Here is a 13139-nt window from a genome sequence, read left to right as displayed (position 1 = left end):
AAGGCCAGTTTCACACGTCAGTAGCTCCGGTACGTGAGGTGACAGTTTCCTCACGTACCGGAGCCACTGACACACGTAGACACATAAAAATTAATGCATCTTTTCAGATGTCATTGATTTTTTGCGGACCGTGTCTCCGTGTGCCAAACACAGAGACATGTCAGTGTTCGTGGGAGCGCACGGATTACACGGACCCATTAAAGTCAATGGGTCCGTGTAAAACACGTACCGCACACGGACATTGTCCGTGTGCAGTCCGTGTTCCGTGCAGGAGACAGCGCTACATTAAGCGCTGTCCCCCCCACTGGTGCTGAAGCCGCGATTCATATTTTCCCTGCAGCAGCGTTTGCTGCAGGGAAAATATGAATATTAGTGTTTAAAATGCACCCCAAAGGGGTGGAGCCGCATATTCATTACTGTAATCGGCGGCCCCACGTGACCGCATACAGGAGGCAATGCGACCAGAAGAGGACGCTGCGGCGAGGGATCCGGAAGCTAGGTGAGTATTTTATTCACAGCGGGGGGGCGCACAGGGGGTGGGAGGGGGCGATGGGACCTGGATCTGCATTTTAAACACTAATATTCATATTTTCCCTGCAGCAAACGCTGCTGCAGGGAACATATGAATGGGGCTTCAGCACGATGCCGGGGACAAAGCTAAACTTTAGCGCTGTCTCCGGCATGCTCCGTGTGGTACCCAGTGGGCACACGGGCAGCACACGTGTGCCACACGTGTGGCACTCTGATGTACCACAGAAACGTAGGGCACACGGACACGGATAATTCCGGTACCGATTTTTTCCGGTACCGGAATTATCTGGACATGTGGGACTGCCCTAAGAGAGAGAGAGACAGAAATGTTATGTGCAACAGTGAAAGAAGATGCACGGAGGACCAAACGGAGAGCAGCGGACGTGGCCAAAAAAAGAGAGCGGTGAGTTGAATATTCGTTTTTTAACCTTTTGCTGCCTCTCTATGATGCTGATTACAAAAAAATCCATAGTCTGATGAATAATATTTTTGTAAAATTCCAGAATTCAGTTTCACCCAAATAAATTTGCTCAGCTCTGATGAGAAGGGATAAAATGAAGAAACTTCTTACTAATCAGAATAACCAGAGATGTGAAATTCGGACAGATCTATTATCCTGATAACATCTCTTGGGTCAGACCCTTGAGTGGCGTTAAAGGGAACCTGTCAGCAGGATTGTGCGCAGCAACCTACACACAGTGTCAGGTCGGCGCCGTTATACTGAATAAAATGATACCTTGGTTGATGAAATCCGCCATGTGGTTGTTCTTTAATCTTTATTTTTAGTTTGTAGTTAATGAGATTCTCATGCCCTAAGGCGGGTTTGTGTACCTGGTGCTCTGACTAGATATTTATAATGCAGACTGCTGACAGGTCACTGATCCCTCACTGACCGGCCCCCTAGATTGCATAATGAATACCTAACATACTGAAGAAAGGGACAAAAAAAGCTTCTGCAGACAGGTGCCAGCCGTGGCCCCTGCTCTGCAGTATAATCACATATTAAGTGTGGCAATAAGGCTGCCGTCCACTATCAGTATTTGGTCAGTATTTTACATCAGTATTTGTAAGCCAAAACCAGGAGTGGGTGATAAATGCAGAAGTGGTGCACATGTTTCAAATATACTTTTCCACTAATTGTTCCACTTCTGGAACCACCGCACCTGCGCAGTAGCTGCTATCGCTGTCTATAGCTGTGATCCGATAGCTGCTACTGAGCATGCGCCGGTGGCGCCATCTTTCTGGAGAAGAAAAAAAATTCCTCCTCCAAGATGGTGCCACCGGCCCCTGGGCAGTAGCACCTCTCGGATCACAGCTAGACACCAAGAGCTGCTGCTGCGCAGGTGCTGGCAACGCCAACTTGGAGGAGGAATATATTTTTTCTTCTCCAGTAGGATGGCGCCGCCTGCGCATGGGCAGTAGCAGCTCTGGGTGTCTATAGCTGTGATATGAGAGCTGCTACTGTGCAGGCGTGGGCGGTGCCATCTTTGAGGATTGTTTTTTCTTCTCCAGTAAGATGGTGCCGCCGGCACATGTGCAGTAGCAGCTATCAGATCACAGTTATAGACACTGACAGCAGCAGCGGGCACCATTTTCGAATTTCAACATGCGATTATCCTGCAGAGCATGGGCCACGGCCGGCACCTGCCTGCAGAAGGGTTTTTTGTCTCTTTCTTCAGTATGTTAGGTATTCATTATGCAAACTAGGGGGCAGGTCAGTAAGGAAGCAGTGACCAGTCAGCAGTCTGCATTATGAATATATAATCAGAGCACCACGTACACCAACCCCGCCTTAGGGCACCAGAATCTCATTAACTCATTCTGATTAACTACAAACTGAAAATAAAAATTAAAGAACAACCACATGACAGATTTCATCAACCAAGGTATCATTTTAATCAATATAATGTCTCCGATCCCACACTGTCTGTAGGCTACTGTGCACAATCCTGCTGACAGGTTCCCTTTAAGGATGCCAACCAGACCTGTCTACCTTCTTCTTTTGCCAGGTGAGAGGCGGATTGTCTAAAAGACAAGACCGAATCGTAGCTTGTGTCACATTTTCCACACAAGAATCCATTAGGAATGCAATATACTGGCATCTTCTCAAGCATATTTTTACCAGCCCAAGCCATACAAATATAAATTATTCATTTCATGATATTAAAGTGAATCTGCCCCTGCATTTCACACTACAAAATGCATTGTGAAATACACAGTATTCAAGTCCTGATGAGCTGGACTTCTTACTCTGAAACTGCAAGTAAGATTGGCTTTATCATTAGTTATGAAAGATTAAACTCAATCTACACCCCCTTAGCCTCATTGATATGTTTGTCACTATCCCTCCACCCTGCTGATGAATGTCCAACCATCTAGCTTGACTGACAACTCCAAAGTGTCCCTCCTCACTACTGTTGCTGCTGAATCTCCACCCTACAAGGTTTGATTGAAATCTCCTTAGTGCACTTCCTCCCAGATGCCACTGAATTTCTGCCCATTGAGCTTGATTGACAGTTGGTCAAAGTCCCTTCTCCCTGTTGCTGCTGAATTTCTGCCTGTCTCTCCTGATTAACTCATTTAGAAATGAATGGCACCAACCCATCTCAAAACAGTTGGTACAGGGTTAACAAAAGGCTGGAAAAGTAAATGGTACTAATGGCAAACAGCTGGAGGGTCAATTTTCAAGTAAGGGTACCGTCTCACAGTGGCACTTTGGTCGCTACGACGGCACGATCTGTGACGCTCCAGCGTCGCTCTATTATCGCTCCAGCGTCGTAGACTGCGGTCACACTTCGCAATGCACGGCGCTGGAGCTTACAATTTCATGACGTATTTGCGATGTTGAAGTCGTACGGGACCCATTACATCGTATACAAAATCGTGCACACCTTTGTTACACGATGCGATCATGCCGCCACAGCGGGACACTTGACGACGAAAGAAAGTTTCAAACGATCTGCTACAACGTACGATTCTCAGCAGGGTCCCGGATCGCAGTAGCGTGTCAGACACAGCGAGATTGTAAGTACATCGCTGGAACGTCACGGATCGTGCCTTCGTAGCGACCAAAGTGCCACTGTGAGACGGTACCCTAAGTCACATTACTATTTTCGAGAAGAGCATGCTAGAGGCAGAGTCTCTCAAAAGCAGAGATGGTCAGAGTTTTATGAAGATGAACAACTTGTGTTAAAAAATTGAGTAACAATTTCAGAAAAATGTTTCTCAATGTAAAATGAAAAAGACTATGATTGTCCCACCATCTACAGTACATAATATCATCAAAACATTGGATTCTAGAGAAATTCATGTACACAATGGACAAGGCCAGTGGTCAAATAATAGATTCTTGTGATCTACAGGTACTTAGGTGGCGCTGCATTGAAAACAGTCATGATTCAGTTTTCTAAATAATTACATTCTTGCTTTCGTTACATTTTACACAGCATCACTACTTTTTGGGAATTTGGATTGTGTAAACATGGTACATTTTGAAGCGGTGTCCTCTTTGTGTCTTGGTTGGCTCCCTCTGCTCTTTTTGACTTGGGTTTCCATGACCTACCTGGTGTGCTCCTGTGATATTGTTTTATCAGGCTGGCTCTGCCTGCAGGGCACCACATGAGTATTCAGGTAGGTGGCATTCTGAACCTAAGTTTTTTGGATTTTGAAAAAAAAAACAGCTTTGTTAAATCGCTGGGTAATCCTGCTCTTTTGACCCAAAGGCTTTGAATATGCATCTCTCCAGGTGAGACACGACACCTTTACTCTCCAAACAAGGTCACCTGTGTAGTTACAAACAAATTCACATTAAGTAAAAAATGGTTCGCTCTTTAACCAGAAACTTTTGTGGCCACCAATAATGGCACTATTGAGGTCGGTCCTCATTGTTGCCCCTTACTTGCCCTTCCTTGTTATCCATTTACGTCCCTCCTTCCTTTATTACTTTCATCTCCACTATCTGAGAGCATTCTTATCCATCAAGGCATCTTCGTACAGAAAGAGGAGTCTTCTTGTAGTGGTTACTATCCAACCTACCATTGTATGTCCACAACAGGAGTGCACATAAATATGAGTGGGCTCCATAACGAAGAATGAAATGAACCCCCTTTCTTCTGCTTCTCACCTCAATGCTCCTAATCAGACGGAGGTATTACTTAGAAATGTACATTGTTACAGAACTTGTACTCTTTTATCAATTTTTTGCGAGTTGCTATCCAATAAGACAAATATTACAGCTCCAAAAGGTGCAGAGTCATTTGCAATGGGTGATAAACTGGGAAATTTCCTAGTTACGGTAGATCCCAGGAACAACTTCAGTTTACCCACCAACTCCTCTACTGCCTCAAGCCACCAGTGGTTTATTCAACAATCTGTTTATTGCCTGGGATGGGCATTCAATAGAATCAATATTTGGCAATGGTTGAAGTATTTTTGTTTTATCAATGGAGTAAAAATTACATATTCAATAAATCTGTGTTAGATGTATAGAAAATTGTCTTGGCCTTCATTTTCTATAAATATGTTCTCTGTTTTTCAGCTCGAGCTCCAAATATGAAGTCGCACAGCGTAATGAAACTTTTCTGTTCAAGGTGCAGGAAACCACAGTGGCTAATTGTACTTTGGGGCGAGATGTTGTGAAAGCCATGAGGGTTAGTTATTAGACAAAAACAATAAATGCATCATGGAATGCAATTATTATACAGTATATCTGTCTATACTCGTCTGCAACATGTTTTTCTATGCTTGCCTGTAACTTTCTGTTACTGCTTGCTTAAATGACGTACTGTACACTTTCTCAGGATAATTACTTCTAAGAAGAGACTATGGGCACCATATGGTGCATGGGTTTACATACCATAGCAACTGATGGGAATAAATATTGCTATTAAAGTGCCACAGGGTATATGAACAGAGAGAGAAATATCTTAGTGTTGCGTTAGAGGCAGAGAAAGAGAGGATATGACACAAGGGATGGAGATGATCAGTGTAATCATAATCGTCTGATCTGTAACTGACGGTGGTCGTGGTCAAACCATGTCCCATCCCACTTAATTCAAAGTATCATACAGAACACCCATCAGTCCTAAAATAAAAAAGACTGAATGGTTAAAAATGGGAAAAGATGGGTCACGGCCTACTGTTCATGTGGTGAGGACGTGTCTCCAGAGAGATCTGGCTGTACTCATCCCACAGGGCACATCCTGAGCTGCAATTTTGGGGAGAAAAGACTTCTACTCAATGGCTGATGGGCCCTGGAGGCTGGAGGTTCTTTTTCAAAATGTGGCGGTGAAGATGACATGAAGCAGAAAGATCAGGGAGGATGGAGCGGCACCATCAGACATCCAAGATGGCAACCACGCATCCTGTGTTCAGAGGCAGAGAAATGTAGAAGAAGTGCATCCAGACTGGAGCAATACGCTCATAGAGCATTCACCCACAGCCTACAGAAGCTGAAGTCAGTGACCGGCACTCAGGGGAACAGCATAATGTCCCCAAAAGGGTCTAGATTTGCTGCATTAATTCTAGAGGAGAAGGAGGAGGAAGAGGAGAAGGGAAAGGAAGAGTTGGAGGCAGAGTAGGAGGATGTCCCTCATGACACAGCATCAAACTCCCAGGTGCACAATAATGTAGCGCTGACTTCCAAGCACACAGAAAGCACCCTTGGTGTCCTTAGGTGAATCCCCATCTTTAATCGATGTTTTGGACACTGTTAATAAAGGTAACTCTACACTGTTCATGCTAATAGGCCAGGTAGGCTATATTCAGGAGACCATTCTGATAATCCAAAATGATGCGCAAAAAAAGCTGGAGCGTACATATGCTGTGGAGTCACAAGCAAGTAGTTGATGCTATACTGGCCAAGACTGATGATTTGAAAAATCGCCAAAGGAGTAACAATATCAGGCTAGTAGGGGCCCCTGAAAAGGTGGAAGGGAGAGACAAAGATGGCTTTTTTGAAAAGTGGTTGCTAAATACCTTCAGCAAAGAAGTCCTCACACTTCTGTTTGCAGTTGAAGGGGCCACAGGGTTCCCATGAGACCTGGCCCAGTGGGTAGACCTCTTGGGCCTATCCTGATTAATATCCTACATTATAAAGGACTAGGCACAGGAGAAACAGGACATATCACTTGGAGGGAGGTAGTATCTATTTTTCCAGACTTTTCTGTGGAAGTCCAACACAGAAGATCCATGTACATAGACAATAGAAGAAGTATGAGGACACTTGGGCTGCAATATTCCATGATTTATCCATCGAAGCTGCAAGTGATTGTTCTGGGTTCCACTTTTGCCTTTGATTCCCCTAAAGACGCTCTGAGCTGGCTTTACTGTCATGATCGGCAGATCCTACAGGAGGCTCTAAAAGTTAAAAGAGCTGAACTTACTTAAACCTTTGAAAGTACTGGTGGTTTGGTGACTAAAATGTGTGGTGATTAAGGCTATGTCACATAAACTTTCTCCCTGACAGGTTCAATGTGGAAGTTGCGAGTCATAGTGTGTTATGGTCAGGGCCGGTTTTAGACAATTTGGGGCCCTGAGCAAAATTTAAATTGGGGCCCCCAATCCTGAAATAGTCCAACAGCACTGTTTAGGCCCCCTTCACACGTTCGCAGTAAACACATACATGTTAAACCGGTACCGGTGTCATTGGTGTTTTGAATCAGTGTGCCATCCATTTTTCTGGTATGGATACTGGAAATGAAAATACAAAGCTTCTCATATGCTTTCAATATTAAACATGTACAGGATATGGACGGCACACGGATGGCACACGGACGGCACACTGATGTCATGTTTACACAGATCCATAGACTTGTATTGGCCCTTGCAATCTGTGCTGCCGGGAAAACACCGACATGTGTGCGGCACCATAGGTTAAAACGGTGCTTGTGGCATCCGTGAAAAAATGTTACACGTGCGGACACTACACGTAACGGAAACACAGTAGAGTGAAGGGGGCCATACAGTCACATTATAGAAAACATTAGCAGAATTGCTGTCTTGTTTTACATCCTACCTCACAAATGGCAGAATAAAAAGCGATAAAAGCGGTCCTATATGCCCCCAAACCCTGCTAAATCCACTCTGGCTTCGGTGCCAATGCTCCAGTGTATGTTCATATGTGCCGTTTTTGCTGCGGATTGTTCTGCATAAAAAAAAGTGTGTTGGAAGGTAAAATTCAACTTTTTTTTTTTTTGCAGCGTTCTCACTTGTATTTATGATTTCCATTCATTTGAATAAGGAAAAAAAAAAGCAACAGATTTTTTTTTTAAAAAGTGTCTTCTGGTCAGTGTCTGTGTCAGACATGAGACATAAACTGTGCTTAGGCCTCTTTCACACTTCCGTCGGTACGGGTCCGTCGCAATGCGTCGGGCCGACGTACCAATGGACGTTGTGAATTTTTTGCACGACGTGGGCAGCGGATGCAGTTTTCGACGCGTCCGCTGCCCATTCTGCAGTCCAGGGGGAGGGGGTGGAGTTTACAAATACATATATAAGTATATACACACAGAAACACAAATTCAGTTTATACTTATATTTACACAATATACTGCCTATGTGCACACATACAACATACAGTGCACATACATATAATATATAAACCCGCAAGGGCAGGGTCCTCGCCCCTCTGTATCAGTCTGTTATTGTTAGTTTGTTTACTGTAAGTGATATCTGTAATTTGTATGTAACCCCTTCTCATGTACAGCACCATGGAATCAATGGTGCTATATAAATAAATAATAATAATAATATTTTTAGACTTACAAACACATAATATATACACATATACCAACACACACAGTGTGTACTGCAGATGTACACACACAGATATACATATATATGTATACTTACCAGGTCCTGCTGCTTCACTTGCTCAGATCCCAGGAAAGTGATTTAGGGGCAGCCAGGATGAGGAGGAGGAGGGAACACAAACAGGGCTGCAGGCATCTTCCTGCCCATCCCCCGACCTGGTGTCTAAACTTTGCTGCAAGACGGCCCCTCCCCCTCACTCTCAAATTTTAACCAGACACTACTGGGACACAGGGACAGAGACTCACGCAGGGACTACAGAGGATTTACAACAATATTCACTGTAAATAATGCTGTGCTCCCTGTGTGCACTTCATAAAGGGGATGCAGGGGACCCCCTTTATGGGTGGGGGCCCTAGGCATTTGCCTGCCCTAGTTATGGTTAATGATACATACAGTGGGAAAATACGTATTTGATACACTGCCGAGTTTGCAAGTATTCTCACCTACAAAGAATGGAGAGGTCTGTGATTTTTATCGTAGGTACACTTCATCTGTGAGAGGCAGAATATAAAAATAAAGAAACAGAATATCACATAGTATGATTTTTTAAATAATTAAATTGCATTTTATTGATTGAAATAAGTATTTGATCACCTACCAACCAGCACGAATTCTGGCTCTCACAGACCTATTAGCTTTTCTTTAAGAAGCTTCCTACTCTCCACTCATTACCTGTATTAATTGCATTTGTTTGAACTCGTTACCTGTATAAAAAATGCCTGTCCACAAGCTCAATCAGTCACACCTCAAACCAATTTACCTTGGACAAAAACAAAGAGCTGTCTAAGAACAAAAGGGACAAAATTGAATACCTGCCCAAGGATGGGATGGGCTACAGGACAATAGGCAAGCAGCTTGTTGAGAAGGTAACAAGTGTTGGCTCAATTATTAGAAAATGGAAGCAACACAAGATGACTGTTAATCTTCCTCACAGGGTAAGGATGATTCTTAGAAAGATCAGGAATCAGCTCAGAGCTACATGGAAGGACTTGGTCAATGACCTGAAGAGAGCTGGGACCACAGTCTCAAACATTACCATTAGTAAAACACTATGCCGTCAAGGATTAAAATCCTGCAGGGCACACAAGGTCCCCCTGCTCACGCCAACACAGGTCCAGGCCTTTTTGAAGTTCACCATTAACCATCAAGATGATCGAGACGCAGCATGGGAGAAGGTCATGTGGTCAGATGAGACCAAAATAGAACTTTTTGGTATCGACTCCTCTTGCCGTGTTTGGAGGAAGACGAAGAATGAGTGCAACCCAAATACACCGTCCCAACTGTGAAGCATAATGGGAGAAACATCATACTTTGGGGGTGCTTTTCTGCAAAGGGGACAGGATGACTGCCCTGAATTGAAGGAAGGATGAGTGGGGTCATGGATCGCAAGATTTTGGCCAACAACCTCCTTCCCTTAGTAAAAGCATTGAAGATGGGTCATGGCTGCGTCTTCCAGCATTAAAAAGGACCCAAAATACATGGTCTAGGTAACTAAGAAGTGGCTCCATAAGAAGCACTTCAAGTTTCAGAAATGGCCTAGCCAGTCTCAAGACCTGAACCCAATAGAAAATCTTTGGAGTGAGCGAAACTTAATGTTGCCTAGCGACAGCCCCGAAACCTGAAAGGTCTGGAGAAGATCTGTATGAAGGAGTCGGCCAAAATCCCTGCTGCAGTGTGTGCAAACTTGGTCAAGAGCTACAGGAAACGTCTGACCTCTGTAATTGTTAACAAAGGTTTCTGTACCAAATATTGAGTTGTCTTTTTCTATTATATCAAATACATATTTCTGGCAATAACATGCAAATTCATTATGTTAAAATCATACAATGTGATTTTCTGTATTTGTTGTTGTTTGAAAGTGGCTTCAGGCCCCTTCCCTTACTGCTAGGGAAGGGGGGTGTTTGTTAGTCTGGTTGGGGGAAGGGAATGCCTATCTGCTGTGCAAACCTGCTAAAGTCTGGATTGTATGGTAGGTAAAATAACTCTCAGAATGTTCTCAGAAGGAGACTCCATATGGTTACTCACGGTCAGCGGCAGGCACAAGCATTAGAATTTCCATGCCTGCCACTGAAAGGGAGTGGACTATGAAATCTCATTCTGAGAACTTTCTCAGAACAAGACTCCATAGGATTCCATGGGCATCATGGGACATTTCATTATTGGATTACTGTAGGAACCGGAATTATTTTTAATTAATTAATGGGTAAACGGGGGAGTGTGGGGTAGTCTTTATTCAAATAAAGTATTTTTTCTGTGTGTTTATCTTTACTGCTAGGTTAGTAATGGGGGCAGGGTCGGACTGGCCTGGCGGGGTATCGGGGAAATCCCCGATGGGCCCTTATCTCTGGGGGCAGGGGAGGAGGAGAAGGAAAGGAGAAAAAAAGTGTCTGCAGTTTTTAGGGGCACGGGCCCTTTAAAAGCGCAGGCAGAGTATGTGCAAGGATGCGTGCATGCATTTCTATCTCCAAGGGCAAGGATGGCGACACATGAGGGGGGACCAGGATGGAGACACATGGGGAGGGGGAAACCAGGATGGAGACACATGGGGAGCAGGGACCAGGGTGGAGACACATGATGAGGGAGGGACCAGGATGGAGACACATGGAGGGGGGACCAGGATGGAGACACATGGGGAGGGGGGACCAGGATGGAGACACATGATGAGGGAGGGACCAGGATGGAGACACATGATGAGAGGGGGACCAGGATGGAGACACATGATTAGGGGGGACGAGGATGGAGACACATGGGGAGTGGGGACCAGGATGGATACACATGGGGAGGGGGGACCAGGATGGGGACACATGGGAAGGGGGGCCAGGGTGGGGACACATGATCAGGGGGACAAGGATCGAGATACATGGAGGAGGGGGGACCAGGATGGAGACACATGGGGGAAACCAGGATGGAGACACATGGGGGAAACCAGGATGGAGACACATGGGAGGACCAGGATGGAGACACATAGGGGGCCAGGATGGATATATGAGGTGGCAAGACATGTGACCAAGAAGGATACATATGGTAGAGCCAGGATGCATATATATATGGGGGGCCAGGATGGATTTATGGTGGGGTGGGGCAGGACAAGTGACCTGGATTCATATATTTGGGGGTCCAGGATGGATACATGGGGGGCCAGGATGGATATATGGGGGTGCCAGGATGGATATATATATATGGGGTAATATCAACAAAAGTCCCTACAGGTACCAACAAATATGGCCCTTCACACAATGCACTAACACAAGTGGACGTACTAAACCAGTAGTCCAAAGAAGCGAACCATAATATAAAAATACAAGTTTTTATTAGAAATCATAAAATATACAGGACAAAAAATAAAGAAACAGGAATATCCAATAAGGGGGGGCTCTAAAATGGTATCAATTACAGTATGTATTATATTATATATTATACTAGATTGCGGCCCGATTCTAACGCATCGGGTATTCTAGAATATGCATGTCCCCGTAGTATATGGACAATGATGATTCCAGAATTCGCGGCAGACTGTGCCCGTCGCTGATTGGTCGAGGCAACCTTTATGACATCATCGTCGCCATGGCAACCATTATGACATCTACGTCGATACTGTGCCCATCGCTGAATCAGAAACGTGGGATTTCTACGTCCTTTATGACATCATCGTCGCTGTGCCCATTGCTGATTGGTCGAGGCCTGAAGGCCTCGACCAATCAGACGCGGGATGTCTACGTCCTTTATGACATCATCTTCGCTGTGCCCGTCGCTGATTGGTCGAGGCCAGGCGGCCTCGACCAATCAGAGAGGCGGGATTTCCAGGACAGACAGACAGACAGACAGAAAGACAGACAGACGGAAAAACCCTTAGACAATTATATATATAGACTAGATTGTGGCCCGATTCTAACGCATCGGGTATTCTAGAATATGCATGTCCCCGTAGTATATGGACAATGATGATTCCAGAATTCGCGGCAGACTGTGCCCGTCGCTGATTGGTTGAGGCAACCTTTATGACATCATCGTCGCCATGGCAACCATTATGACATCTACGTCGATACTGTGCCCGTCGCTGAATCAGAAACGTGAGATGTCTACGTCCTTTATGACATCATCGTCGCTGTGCCCGTTGCTGATTGGTCGAGGCCGCCAGGTATATTCTAGAATATGCATGTCCCCGTAGTATATGGACAATGATTCCAGAATTCACGGCAGACTGTGCCCGTCGCTGATTGGTCGAGGCAACCTTTATGACATCGTCGCCATGGCAACCATTATGACATCTACGTCGATACTGTGCCCGTCGCTGAATCAGAAACGTGAGATGTCTACGTCCTTTATGACATCATCGTCGCTGTGCCCGTTGCTGATTGGTCGAGGCCTGGCGGCCTCGACCAATCAGAGACGCAGGATTTCCAGGACAGACAGACAGACAGAAAGACAGACAGACAGACGGAAAAACCCTTAGGCAATTATATATATAGATTAGATATTATATATATACAGTACTAGATTGTGGCCCGATTCTAACTCATCGGGTATTCTAAAATATGTATAGTAGTGTATAGCAAAGGCCACGTAGTATATAGCACAGCCCACGCAGTATATAACACAGCCCACGTAGTATATAACAGCTCACGTAGTATATAACACAGCCCACGTAGTATATAACACAGCCACATAGTATATTGCCCAGCCACGCAGTATATTACACAGCCACGTAGTAAATAGTACAGGCTACGTAGTATATAGCACAGAGACATATTATATAACACAGCCATGTAGTATATAACGAAGGCCATGCAGGATAA

At 44.8% G+C, this 13139-nt stretch overlaps 1 protein-coding gene across 1 annotated transcript in view; it reads right to left on the bottom strand.

Annotated features, from left to right (window-relative positions):
- Positions 1-7670, bottom strand: part of LOC138664193 (uncharacterized) — a 72100-nt gene extending 64430 nt beyond the window's left edge. The window contains exon 1 of the mRNA XM_069750676.1: positions 7547-7670. The gene's annotated coding sequence lies outside the window, so the exon portion shown is untranslated. The remainder of the gene's footprint in view (positions 1-7546) is intronic.
- Between the last annotated feature and the right edge of the window lie 5469 nt (positions 7671-13139).

This window comes from Ranitomeya imitator, chromosome 2 (genome assembly GCF_032444005.1).
Source record: "Ranitomeya imitator isolate aRanImi1 chromosome 2, aRanImi1.pri, whole genome shotgun sequence".
Taxonomy (NCBI): domain Eukaryota; kingdom Metazoa; phylum Chordata; class Amphibia; order Anura; family Dendrobatidae; genus Ranitomeya; species Ranitomeya imitator.
Note: the sequence above shows the minus strand (reverse complement) of the source record. Positions and strands in the feature narration are given on the sequence as shown.